This window comes from Sinohyriopsis cumingii, chromosome 1 (assembly GCF_028554795.1).
Source record: "Sinohyriopsis cumingii isolate HCF-2022 chromosome 1, ASM2855479v2, whole genome shotgun sequence".
In the NCBI taxonomy this organism is placed as follows: Eukaryota; Metazoa; Mollusca; class Bivalvia; order Unionida; family Unionidae; genus Sinohyriopsis; species Sinohyriopsis cumingii.
The window spans coordinates 155,192,849-155,206,234 of NC_142961.1; positions in this window are offsets into that span (position 1 = coordinate 155,192,849).

A 13,386-nucleotide genomic window follows, 5' to 3' on the forward strand; every position below is an offset into this window, starting at 1 on the left:
CAGTTTCTTTAAAATAGTAGACAGTACATTTTTATGACCGAAGAGAGAATAATAATAATAATTAATCTGCCTATAGGTTGTGGTGTCCACAAACATCTAACATTAGATGATTTAAAGAATAATATTTTAGTTCGATTTTTAAAGTTAAAAAGAATGGTGTTGTAATCCGACTAAAATTCCATTTATCAGACAGCCTGATCTGTAATGGAGGAAAATACCCAAGTGAAACTAGGAAAATCGTCAGTTAAAAGGCTTTTTCGTTTAGAAAATATAATTGCTGTGTATGGCAAGACAACCGTTATTTTATATAAGGGTAATAACAGTTGAGATAAGGCGAGGAAAGCTGATTCGAGTAACCGGTTCCCAAACAGTATATAATATTAATTAGCTTGTTCTTCCTATAAAAATATTAAAACATTACACCCACCAGCGGAGTGGCTTATCTGGTACAAAAACCGCATATATAAGATTATAATTGACCGGTCACGTATTGACAGGTCTCTTTCAGAAGAAGGCGCTGACATGATGATCGTATTGTTCTGATCGCGAATCGAAGCATCGCCTGACTCATTCATACTCATGAGTAACTCATGGATACTTTTTGACAAGTGAACCACAACTAGAGTGCATGCCATTCAAGTGTCTACTGTCAAAAAACTAATTCTTGTAAAGTGTATCTACTTCGAACCTGTGCGACACAAGTAATGTAATGAGAACTCAATGACGAAAGTTTACTATGATGTTCCACCAGAGAATGCCGTGGATTGTTATCAGGAATACGATATATAAAGCATATGTTTGGAGTTTTTACTTATTTGCCAATCATTTAATTATTTCAAATGATGTTAACAGCTTTATCTTTGAAATTGTATCGTTAAGTACTTAATGTTTATTATTTTTCTTTGGCGTTTAAGATGGCATCATCTTTCAATATCTGTTTGTTGCAGTTTTTTTATATTTGTATGTTTTGTCTTTTCTTTGAATCGGCACCGTAATGCGTATTGGTTTACTATTGTGTGTCTATATTATTTGTGCCTATTAGAAGACAAGTGAGAAGATGGGTACTGATGTAGTTAAGTACGTTAAAATGAAGTGTGCAGATGGATTTCAAAATTTAGTTAAGTGAGAGGAAAACCATATTGTAATTGATTAAAGACCATTGATCTGATGTTATGGTAATGGGCACACCAAAATGAGATTGCACAAAATAGTATGTCTAATTGAAACGCCCCCTCCAAGCAAAAATGAATTCTGATTAAAACGAAAACAAAATATGTCTGCACCGCCATATTTAAATGGATGCAGTAAATATGTCCATGATAACGATATATTTATATAGTAGATTTGATGGAGATTTTAACGCACCTGCCAAGTAGACATTTCGCCCAAGTTGTCGTTACTTAAAGCCATTTTGTAGAGGACGGTACATGGTGATCAGAATTTTGGGTCAAGGGAGATCCCATAAAATTCCAGGGCAGACCCACCGGCCTATGGGAAGACACTGACAAGCTTTCTCACATACCCACGTTCTCAGAGCTAGAGACTCTAGCATACTCACACACAGCAGGTATGTATGCGATCTGGAAAGGCGAGCGGATAAAACCACTCGGCCACTCGCGTCCTCTGTTGTAATTGATCTAGTATTATGTACATTTAGTTTGTATTGAGTTTTGACTTTGTCCATTATTGCATCCTATGTATATTTAATTTGTATTGTGGAATGGACCTTTGTCCATAATTTGAGAGTAGGAGTTGAGTCTAGCCACCTAATATCTTCTTATTTTGTAAACAGCCTATTACGTAACCTTTATTTGCCTATCATTTTGGATTATATATTAAGATCAGTCTTAATTGGAAGTAAGCAGGTTTACAGATATTGAGTTCAAGATGTAGGTTTCTTTTGGAGAAATCAATGATGTTTTAGAAGCTAGTTGTTTACGAATTTGACTTGGTAATGGCCCTCATCTTGGCTCTGTATTGTAACTGAGCTTTATATATAAATGTGGTTTCCTACAAATTGCTCATTCCTGTCTTAACATCAGTCATTGGATGAATCAATTTTAGTTCAGACAAATTTGTAAAAATAAAATAGATTAAATCATCAAAAAATTAAATCGTCCTATGCAAAGATCAATAAAATGATAAAAGGAAACCATCCTTTTGTAGCTTGTTTTTGGGTCTTTCCACACCAGGACCGTTGGCAATTTAAATCATAGTTCCAAATTATTACGGTAGGTAGGAGACTCAGGTTTTGGACGTATATGATTAAAGGTTGGTTTGTGATAGGAAAAATGTAGTTTTATATGAAACAAATAAAATGACAGAAAACGTTCCTAATTATAATTACTTTTAGTAGTAGTAGTAATATAATCAATGCAAGAAGCACATTAGCTCACTGTTGTCCAAGTTTCGGCACGTTATCTAAGGTAAACTTGATCTATCGCAAGCAGAGAGCAATGAGAGGAAGATTATGCTAATGAATTGTAGTCAAGATACAGCAAGCCTCTTCAAGCAATATTGTTAAGTTGCATCACTTTAAGTACCAGGAAACAGAGCTGCAAAAATCCCGTGAGCAGCTTGATAGGAATCCTGCATTGAGTGATTCTGAAGGCTATAGAGAGAGTGTGAGCTGCAAGGAAGGCATGGCTTAATGAAGCTAAAGTGAACAACCGCTTCACATCTTTGAAAAGTATAATGCTTGTAACTGAGGGTTCGACAGATATGCGTGACGATTATACAAAGGATCCACTGTATGCTGGGAAACCGAACGCACGACGTTTGTCAACATGTTTTTCACGTAACAGGTGAAACGTGCTAGGCCGGTGGTGGCAATTGTGTAGACTGTCGACATTGATATTTTATTAAAAAACTTAATTATTTATGATATTGCTCTAAATTCGACATTTCTAGTTTATGTGAAATATGTGGAGTAATGCGGAATTATGCAACTTTGTTATAAATAAATTATTGAAATATATAGTTATGAAACGGATAGGTCGTGACTTTGACGGTTGCATCATGGTACCTTTTGAATGCAGTATTAGTATAGATATAATTCTATGTTGTGTATACATTCCCAGATGGATTTCCTGTGTAACGAAAGGGGCCCCAAGTGGCCGAATGTTTGGGTTTATGTTAATGTATCCATTAACATAACGGGCACCGCATTGGTCTTCTTCTTGTCCTTAGGCTGCGTTTCACTGTAGGAACGTAAATCAGGACTCTTTTGAGGCATCCTTGTCTTTCTACGTAGATCCTACGTATCCACAGACTGGTGTTTGTCCTGTGGACAACGGTCCACTTGGATCGGACATACATGGGTATGTCCGTCCGGAACATCATTGAAGACACAAGCGTAGAAGATTGCACATCGGTCCACATCTTGAAGCGACGAGAACGAGTGAATCAATGCACTGAACTGCGCTTATTTATAGGTAGAGGTAGGATATAAACGGATTGAGTTCATTCACCAATCCAAACACGCGTTACAAAATTCAGTCAGCCCGCATCCAATCCGAAGAGATTAGTCTGTGACGTCAGTTGGTCTATATAGATTCGCTAGCGCTTGTGTGCAGTCAATCTATGCGACAGTGATTCAACATGACGGAAATTCAGAAAACGATTCATTGGGGTGCACCAGCAGGGGAGACCGCCCAAGGGAACCCGGACTTACTTTCAGAAGAGGTACATTGGGATTTTGTGGATTTTCTTACCTCGCAAGAATTTGTTCCGGAACCTTCGTCTCATTCTTCATTACCGCAAGTGGAGAATTTTAGACAGAGACAGAAAGAAGAATTGGAGAAATTTATGCAATGACAAAAGGAAGCGGAACAAGCTTTTCTCCTACAGCAACAGCAACAGCAACAAGAAGAGGTAAGAAAAAAACAACAGCAACAACAGCAAGAAGAAGTAGCAGCAAAGAAACAAGAGGGTGAAAATCAAACGGCTACGGTACTGTTGGACATTTTAGCGGAGTTAAGAAGTCTGAAACAAATGTATCAGACTTCTTTATCACGACCGAAGAGAATACGACCTTGCCGAGCTAAACACGCCAACCCTGTGACTAAGCCTATCGTACCACCCTTAGTGATTTCAACCCAATCATCAGAAGTAGGCCTTGGCCGTGGCAAAGGTTTAAGGCAGTTAAAGTTGATTGGTTAAACTCACTCCTACACCATAAAGAAAAAAGGCCCTTTTCAGGGCCAACCACATTTCTCGAAAAGAAATACAATTTCAATTTGCCAATAACTCAAAAATAAACCCCATCCATTTTACCCTTATAGTACGTGTCTGTGTATGAGTGCGTGAGTGTAGATTCTTATTTTAAAATCAAAACTCAAAGACACTTACCTTATATCATTAATGTATTCTTTTCTCCATAGTTACAATCCAATTCACAATTCACAACAGAACACTTTAATTAAAAGTTCATTGACTTCTTCTTTCTCCTTGTTTAGTCTCTCTGTTTTTTGAATTTCTTCACCGTTTTCTCCTCATTTTCTTCCGTTCTTTTCTTCTCCTGTTTCTTTGCCTCTTTTAAATAGAATTGTCTTCTTTCTTCCTCTTCTTCCTCTGAAGAATCCCTCTCTTCTTTCGAAGAATCCCTCTCTTCTTCCGAAGAATCCCTCTCTTCTTCTGAAAAATCCTTCCTTTCTTCTGACTCATCTTGTTTCCTTTTTGGGCAATCTGGAGACCAATGTCCTTTTTCTTTACAATAATAACAGGTATCTTGACTTTTGTCTTTTTTAGCCCCTGTTTTTTTTTCTTTTTTGACGGTCTGGACACTCTGAAGACCAATGCCCTTTCTTCTGACAGATATAGCAAGTATCCTGACTTTTATCTCGAAAGGAAGGAGAGTAGTCCGTAGGCTGGTCTGAAGAGAATTTTCTAATGACCCCTCGCAAAGCTCTGACGAAACGTTCCATCTGGGTAGTCTCTTCCATCGTTGTGCTCGGTTTGAGAGTGAAATGAATAGTGAAAGGACAAGACACACACCCTTTTATATACGCTGGTTTGTAATGACTATAAATTAGTCTATGGTGCTTAAACTTTAGTCATTTGACGTTTTTCACTCAAGATGAAACGATCCTATTCATTCGAGAAGAAAGAAGAAGAAGAAGAAAGTAAGAGGCAGAAACGTGATCTATCGCCTCGTACCAGGGCTGAAATCTTGGCACAAATTCATGCCAGTGATTTTGAAGAGGACATGAGTGAACCAGAATCAGAACCCTCTAAACCAAGTTCACCACCCTTAGTCAACCCTGAAAAGTACTATTCCATTCGAGAGACGGAAAAGCGCTCCTCTAGAAAATTTAGAACCACGGCTTACACCTACACGGTGAAGTTTAAAGATTTCAAGGCCGACGTACCATTGGAGAAAGCAGAAGGGTTTATCACCGAGATGTGGGATTCTTTGCTCACCGCACTCAAGCGACAATGTCAACCCAAAGAAGACGATCGCTTGACACTATCCATAGATCACGACGGTTTGAAATCCCCTGTTTGGATCGAGTTTAGCAGACCCGCAGAACTAACCCCTTCCAAAGTCATGGACAAGATTCAACACGTACAACAATCTAATGACCAGTTTGACATCACCGATGGTAAAGCCACACTGAAAATGGCCCACGTCTCTCCTCCTCAAGGGACTGGACTCAAAAAGATGTTATTGGTGGACGACCTTCGCAACACCAAAAAGAGTCTCGTCCGAATTAACAACCCTCAAGACCAGATGTGTTTAGCTCGAGCCATCGTGGTGGGACGAACCTATGACAACAAGAACGACACGGTAGAATGGAAAAGAGCCTGGAAAACTATTCGACAATCGGACCGAGCCAAACAACGAAACGAAGCAGAACTCCTGTTGCAACAAGCTGGTATGTCCAAAGACACACCCTGTGGCATTCCTGAGATGCAAAAATTGCAAGATGCCCTAGCTCCACGCTACACCTTGAAAGTGCACCCTCAAGAAATGCGCGGACCTCTGTTGTTTCGAGGCCAAGACTTTAAGGACGGAAAATACATTCATGTTTATTATCACGATGACCATTTCGATACCATTACCACTATCACCGGATTCCTGGGATACAGATATTACTGTGAGAAATGTGATTATGGTTATAACAATCGAGAGCAACACAAGCATTGTGGATGGAAATGCCCAGGATGTTTAGCCTCTCCACCCTGTCTGAGCGAAGAACCAGTGCCTTGTTCGACTTCTCTGCGCACGTTTGTCAGCCCTACCTGTTACCAACAACATTTGAAAACACAAGGTTCACAGAAGAAATGTGCTTGTCAACTCCTGAGATTGTGCCCTACGTGTAGACAAGGCATACGTACCAACAGTACCAAGGCACACGTATGTCGAGGAAAGAAAAAATGTCACATCTGTCACCACATCGTCGACTTGGAACACCAATGCAACGTGCAAAAATACCAACCCCCACCAGAGAAAGAGGACGGTCACAAGAAGAAAAGCAATTTCATCTTTTTCGATTCCGAATGCATGCAAGAGACCGGCATTCACATTCCTAATTTCTGCGTGGCTCATCGAGCGTGCGAGAAGTGCATTCAAGAATCTATCTTCAGTCATTGCCCTCACTGCAGCAAGATTCCTGGAGGGCGTGAAAAAATCTTTCGAGGACCGAACACGTTAGCCGATTTTGCCCAATGGGTCTTAGATCCCGTCGACAAGACGTGGAGCCAAGAGGACATCGAACGTTACGGAGATTGTCATCGTCATGCCACAGTGATGGCTCACAATTTCTCCGGATACGATGGACAGTTTCTTCTCAGATACTATACGGAACAAGGCACCGAGCGTCCTAAAGTGACTTTGAACGGAGCCAAAATCATTTTCATGCAAGTGGGACAAGTGCAGTTTAAAGATTCGATGAGTTACTTGGCCATGCCTTTGAGTCGAATGCCTAAAACGTTTGGAATGACAGAAATGGCTAAAGGGTACTTTCCTCACTTTTTCAATACGGAAGCCAATCAACACGCCGTTCTACCCCATTTACCTGAGGCTCACTATTACGACCCGACAACATGCGTACCGAACAACGAGAAGCTTTCTACGCTTGGTACCAAGGTCACGCCTCGGACCCTTTCGACTTTCAGGAAGAAATGCTAAAGTATTGTCGTTCCGACATGGTCATTTTACGGCGTTGCTGTGGAAAATTTCGAGAACTGTTCATGGAACACGGAGGGGTCGATCCTTTGAAAGAAGGTTGCACCATTGCCAAAGCGTGTTCCTTAGTGTATCGACAACGATTCATGCCTGAAAACACTGTGATGTCATCAGTCCTCAAACGACCGACTTTGTCAAACGTCAATACTCGGTCAAAGCCCTACGTTGGTTACATTACTTGTGCGACAAGGAAGACAAGTGGATTCAGCATGCCCGCAACGGAGGGGGCGAAAAGACCATCGGAACGTATTCGGTCGATGGCTGGGACTTAGAAAACCCCAAGATCGTGTACGAGTTTAACGGTTGCTTATTTCACGGATGTCCCGTCTGTTACCCTGACCGTGGCACTAAAAATCAGTTTTTGCAACGAACCATGGAAGACTTGTACCAGGACACTTGTCAGCGGCGCCTAAAGTTAGAACAGGAAGGATACCAAGTGGTGGAAATGTGGGAACACGAGTACGATCACCGTATGAAAACCGATCCCGAGTTTAAACGCCTCGTGGAAGGTTACCAGTTCATGGACCCGCTGAACCCGAGGGATAGTTTGTACGGAGGAAGGACCAATGCCACCTGTTTGCTGTACCAAGCTGACGAAGAGAAAGGGGAAGAAATCAAATACTTGGACGTGTGTTCGCTGTATCCCTACGTGTGCAAATATTGTCGCTTTCCTGTAGGGCACCCGCAATTGTTAACGGAATACATCGACCTGAAAAACATTCGACAATACGAAGGCTTGCACAAGTGTAAAGTTTTGCCTCCCACGAACCTATACCATCCCGTCTTACCTCACCATTGTCAAGGCAAACTGATGTTTCCCTTGTGCCGTACTTGTGCCGAAACGTGCAACCAAGATCAGCCTTGCCAGCACACCCAATAAGAACGGACCTTGACGGGAACCTGGATCAGCATAGAATTGTTCAAAGCTCTGGACATGGGATACCAACTGTTAGAAGTATACGAAATTTGCCACTTTCCCAAGACACAACAGTACCACAAGTGTGACCCTACTCAGAAAGGCATTTTCGCCGACTACGTGGATGCCTTTTGAAACTGAAACAAGAAGCCAGCGGCTATCCTTCCTGGTGTCACACTCCCGAAGACCAAATAAAATTCAAAGAGAAATACTACGAACAAGAAGGCATCTCTTTAGACCACATCGAAAAAAACGAAGGCAGGCGATCGTTTGCCAAAGTGATGTTAAATTGCTTGTGGGGTAAAATGGCACAACGACCGTGTTTACCCAAGACGGAATATTTGACAGAACCTTCCCGCTACTTCCAGATGATTCACGACAAAACCAAATACATGAAACACGTGGACGTCGTTCGAGAGGATTTGATCTTGGTCAATTACGAAGAAGATCTGGACTTTGTACAAGACGACCCTTTTGGAAATGTCATCATTGCGGCTTACGTGACAGCTCATGCTCGCTTAAAATTGTGCGAAGCTTTAGAACTGTTAGAAGAACGCGTCCTGTACTTTGACACGGACAGTTGCATTTACATCCATCACCCGAGTCAACAGCACCCTGACATCGAAGGAGACCGTTTAGGAGCCTGGACAGACGAGCATCCCGACGACAAGATTCTAAGTTTCGTCAGTGGCGGCCCCAAAAATTACGGCTACGAATACCGGGACAAACAAGGAGAAGTGCACACGACGTGCAAAGTGAAAGGACTGACTCTGAATTATCGTACCAGTCGAGTGGTCAACTTTGGGGTATTGAAAGAAGCCTTGCAATCGGGAGAGGATGGAAACTTTAAAGTGACCACCTATCAACCGAACAAGATTGTACGTTTACCCACTCACCACACCGTCAGTCGACCCTTGGATAAAGTCTTTCAAATTGTATACCAGAAGCGAGTGCGACTTCCCAATCACTTTACGTTGCCGTACGGTCACGTCGGTATTGGTCTGTATATAAAAAGGAACCCTAGGCAAGATCGATAGTTCATTGTTCATTGAAGTAACTTACCATGTCGTTGACGAAGAAGAAACCAGATTGGTTAGGAGTCAAATGTTGGACATCACCGAGACCAGGGTTTTGAGGCTTGGACACAAGAGGTAGCCCAGTATGCACGATAGTTATTCAAGGAAAAAAGTTACTTTTCAACCTGTGTTAGTGACGGTGCCAGAAGAACCCGTCACCCAGGACAGGACTGTCGTGGACAGGCCTGAAAGACCCTTTCGGGAGGACACTTGTGTGACCTTACCCCCTACTATAGAACTGGTTAGAACTTTACCCAAAACATGTGGTTGTTGTACAGACACTTGTTTTTATTCCACGTTCATGGTTATCATGTGCCTTTTATTCTTGTACTTAAGCCTTTGGCTTTTATGTATTTTTGTCTTTCGTATTCATGTTTGAAAAAAACATTCAATAAACGTGTTCTGAAAAAAAGTATATAAACTCTTGTCTTGTTTGTTTTCGTGTCACAAGTGACATTTCTCACACTATGGCTTCCTCTGCTGTCTCTGCTCCCTTTTCCTCTACTGTCACACTTAGATCGTGCCAGTTGGGAGGCTTTGTATCTTCGCTATCCCTTTAACATGCTCATTGCTGGACCTAGCGGTTCAGGCAAAACCGAATTCGTCAAACGTTTGATCGAACATAAACATCATTTGATCGATCGACCGCCTCAACGAATCGTGTGGTGTTACAAAGAGTGGCAATCTTGCGAGAAAGTCAAGGCGATTCCATCGTGTTTGTGGAAAGCATTCCTAAAGAAGACGACGGCATCGTCTCTGACTCCCGTCTAACCCATTTGGTCATTTCTGACGACATGTTAGGAGACGACGAAGAAGAAATTAAACTGTGGTTCACGCGCAAAGGGCATCACCGTAATGCCAGTGTCGTTTACATCACCCAAAATTTGTTTCAACAAAGTAAAGCCCATCGCACCATCAGTCTCAATGCGCATTACGTGGTCTTGTTTAAAAGCCCTCGAGATAAATCGCAAGTGCAAGTCTTGGCTGACTCAGGCGTACGACGATGCCACTCAAACTCCACACGCCTATTTACTCGTCGATTTGAAACCTACGACCCCCGAGTATCTGCGATTTCGTACCCACTTGTTTCACCACTGGTGCCAAGACGGAGGGCCTGTCCCGTACACGTCTCCGTCCTCGACTTCATTTCACTCCACATAAAAAAATCTATAAAAACCTCAGACCCATTTTCGTCTGTCTCACTCTCAGTGCGAACATGACGTCCCTTCAGTCGCATCTTCCCGTCAAATTGATTCGTGCCTTGTATGGCATCAGTCGAGAAAAAGATCCACAAACACGAGCTCGTGTCTTAGAAGCTAGTCTCAAAGAAGTCTTACGATGGTTCACGGTGACGGCACGTCAATTACTCCAAGGAATCATTCAGATTCCTCATCAAACCAAACGCTTTTTTGATGGAAACAAAGTGGCTTTGGTCCAACTGGCCGATCCCCGCATCGACACTCAAACCAAAAAACAAATCATTTTGAAACCTGGAGGGAGCGGTACTCTAGGAGGGGTCATCATTCGCTCACTCTTAAGATGGGATCCTAATGCCCCCAAAGTTATACCCAAGACAAAAGTCCAACGAAGCCCCAAGAAGAAAAAGACCAGGTCCCAAAGGAGAACTTCTCCAGTGGCAGGACCCTCCTCTTACCAGACACCACCCCGGAAAAAGAAAAGAAGCCCCCAGAAAAAGAAACAGAGAAAAAGTCCCCAGAAAAAGAAAAGTCCACAGAAAACTAGTCGCAAGAGAGGCACTTCGGCCAGGACGCAACCTTACACTTGCAAACCACGACCTGCCACGGCGGTGACTGCGTCTCCGGCAGCTTCACGTTTGTCCACTTCTCCGTTAATGACACCCAGAACTGAAGAGTACTTGGAAACGTTGATCACACCAAGAACTTCTCCGTTGATGACCCCCAAAAGAACTTCCCCAGTGGCAGGACCTCCCAATTTAGTGGCAGTGGCTGCTGCTCACAAAGTACCTTCTCCCAAAATCAAAGTCCAAGAAAGATCGGGCATGTTGCAAAGTTTACTGGATTTGTCCAAGCAAGAACTGGCTCGATTTAGTCCGTTACGTACCCCTGCACGACGTGTCATGCCTGTCCTCAAACTAATACGACGTAAAGACAATCAGTGGCGACGCGTTCCAGTATAAAAAAGGCCTGTGACCAAGTGGGGTATCAGTGTTTTTTGGTGCTCCTGAAGACTCAAAGAAAACCCCAAGGAAAGAAAAGGAAAGGACTGCCACCACGTTTAGCCAAACATGGGGACATGTTATCTGTCATGTCCAAAGCTTCTCCACCTCTACGAAAAAAACTCATTCAAACAGCCTCCAAAGAGGTCATCGATACCGTGTGCGAATGTTGTTTGAACGTTTTGAAAGGCACGATCCCTTTGTCCAAACACCAGAAACAATGCTTAGGCAAACATCGTCACGTTCTTCGCCAAATGCTTCAAAAGAAAATTCCCATTCGTCAAAAAAAGAAGATGTTAGTGCAACGTGGAGGTATTTTACCTCTTTGTTAGGCCCCATACTGAAAGGAGTCTTGGGAACCATGTTGGGAGGACTGGTGGGAGCAAGATAAAAAGGCCTCGGAAGTTCCAAGATCTCAGAATCGACCCCTGACAACCCCTGGAAGGACGAAAACTAGCTTTAGTGCCTTACAAACGATGGATGGAATACCATCGGTGGCAAGAACAACACACCCCGCATTTACCTCCCAATCCCAATTTGAGTGAGATGTCCCAGTTACAACACGAATTGCAGTCCTTGATGGATCGCCAAGATTTGTCCGAAACAGAAAAATCGCAAAAGTACGGTCAACTCTTGCAACGACTGCAACTCTTTCACCAGAAAGCTTTAGACGAAACAGCTCTACCCACTCTGAAAGATTTTAAGACCTTGATGAAAAGTGCAGCACCATCACCAGTACCAGTACCAGTACCAGTGACCAAGACAGAAAAAGGAAAAGAAGAAGAAGAAGAACGGTTTCAAACTCCACCAGAAAAAGTACGCAAGTTAAAAACACCACCTACCTTCAGAATTGGATGGATTAAAAAGATGATGGCCACCCCTTCTTCCTCACAAGAGAAAAAGAAAGTGAAGACAGAAGTGAAACAAGAACCGATATCCCCCGCTCAGACATCCTCCTCCTCTTTAACACCTATTGCCGGTCGCACACGCAAAGCATTGCAATCCAAGAAAATACCGCAAGATAAAAAGAGTAGCATCCTCCAAGAGTGGGTGCCTTATTAACACACCAACCAACACAAAAAAATGGAAAAAGTCTTAGCCAGCATTTACTACGATCCCTCCCATCCTGCAGGTTACGCAGGAGTTCAAAAATTGTATCGTGCTGCCAAAACGCGACTGAAAAGTCTCCGTTTACCTCAAGTGCAACGATGGTTACAAGAACAAGCTACCTACACTTTACACAAACCCATTCGACGCAAGTTTGCCAGAAGTCGCACCCGAGTGGAAGGCATCGATCATCAATGGCAAGCCGATTTAGCCGATGTCTCTCATTTGGCCAGCTACAATCGTGGCTACAAATATTTGTTTTGTGTCATCGACGTCTTTTCCAAATTTGCTTGGGTCGTACCCTTGACTTCCAAATCGAGCAGCGAGTTAGTGCGAGCCCTGCAACGGGTGTTGAAACAAAGCGGTCGTCACCCTCTTCGATGGCAAACGGACAAAGGTACCGAATTTCTGAACCAAGCTTTCCAAAAAGAATTAAAGAAACGTGACATTCATTTTTTTACCACCGAGAATCCCGAAACCAAAGCCAGCATCGTGGAACGTTTTCAACGCACTTTGAAAGAACGCATGTGGAAATATTTTACGCATCACCACACTCTGAAGTACATCGACATCTTACCGCACCTGGTGCAAGCGTACAACAAATCTTACAATCGAAGCATCGGACGTGCCCCGCAAGACGTGACTCCCAACAACGAAGTGTTGGTGTTTGAGCGCCTGTTTGGTACGTCCCCGACGAGGGCTGTCCCCAAGAAAAGTGGAGACTTGGCCGTAGGAGATTGGGTGCGCATTGGCAAAACCAAACGCACTTTCGACAAAGGTTACTTACCTAACTGGACGACCGATTTGTTTCGCGTCACTGGGCGAGTGCATGGCCGTCATCCTGCCGTCTATAAATTGGAAGACATGAACGGAGAAGTGCTCAAAGGAACGTTTTATTTGC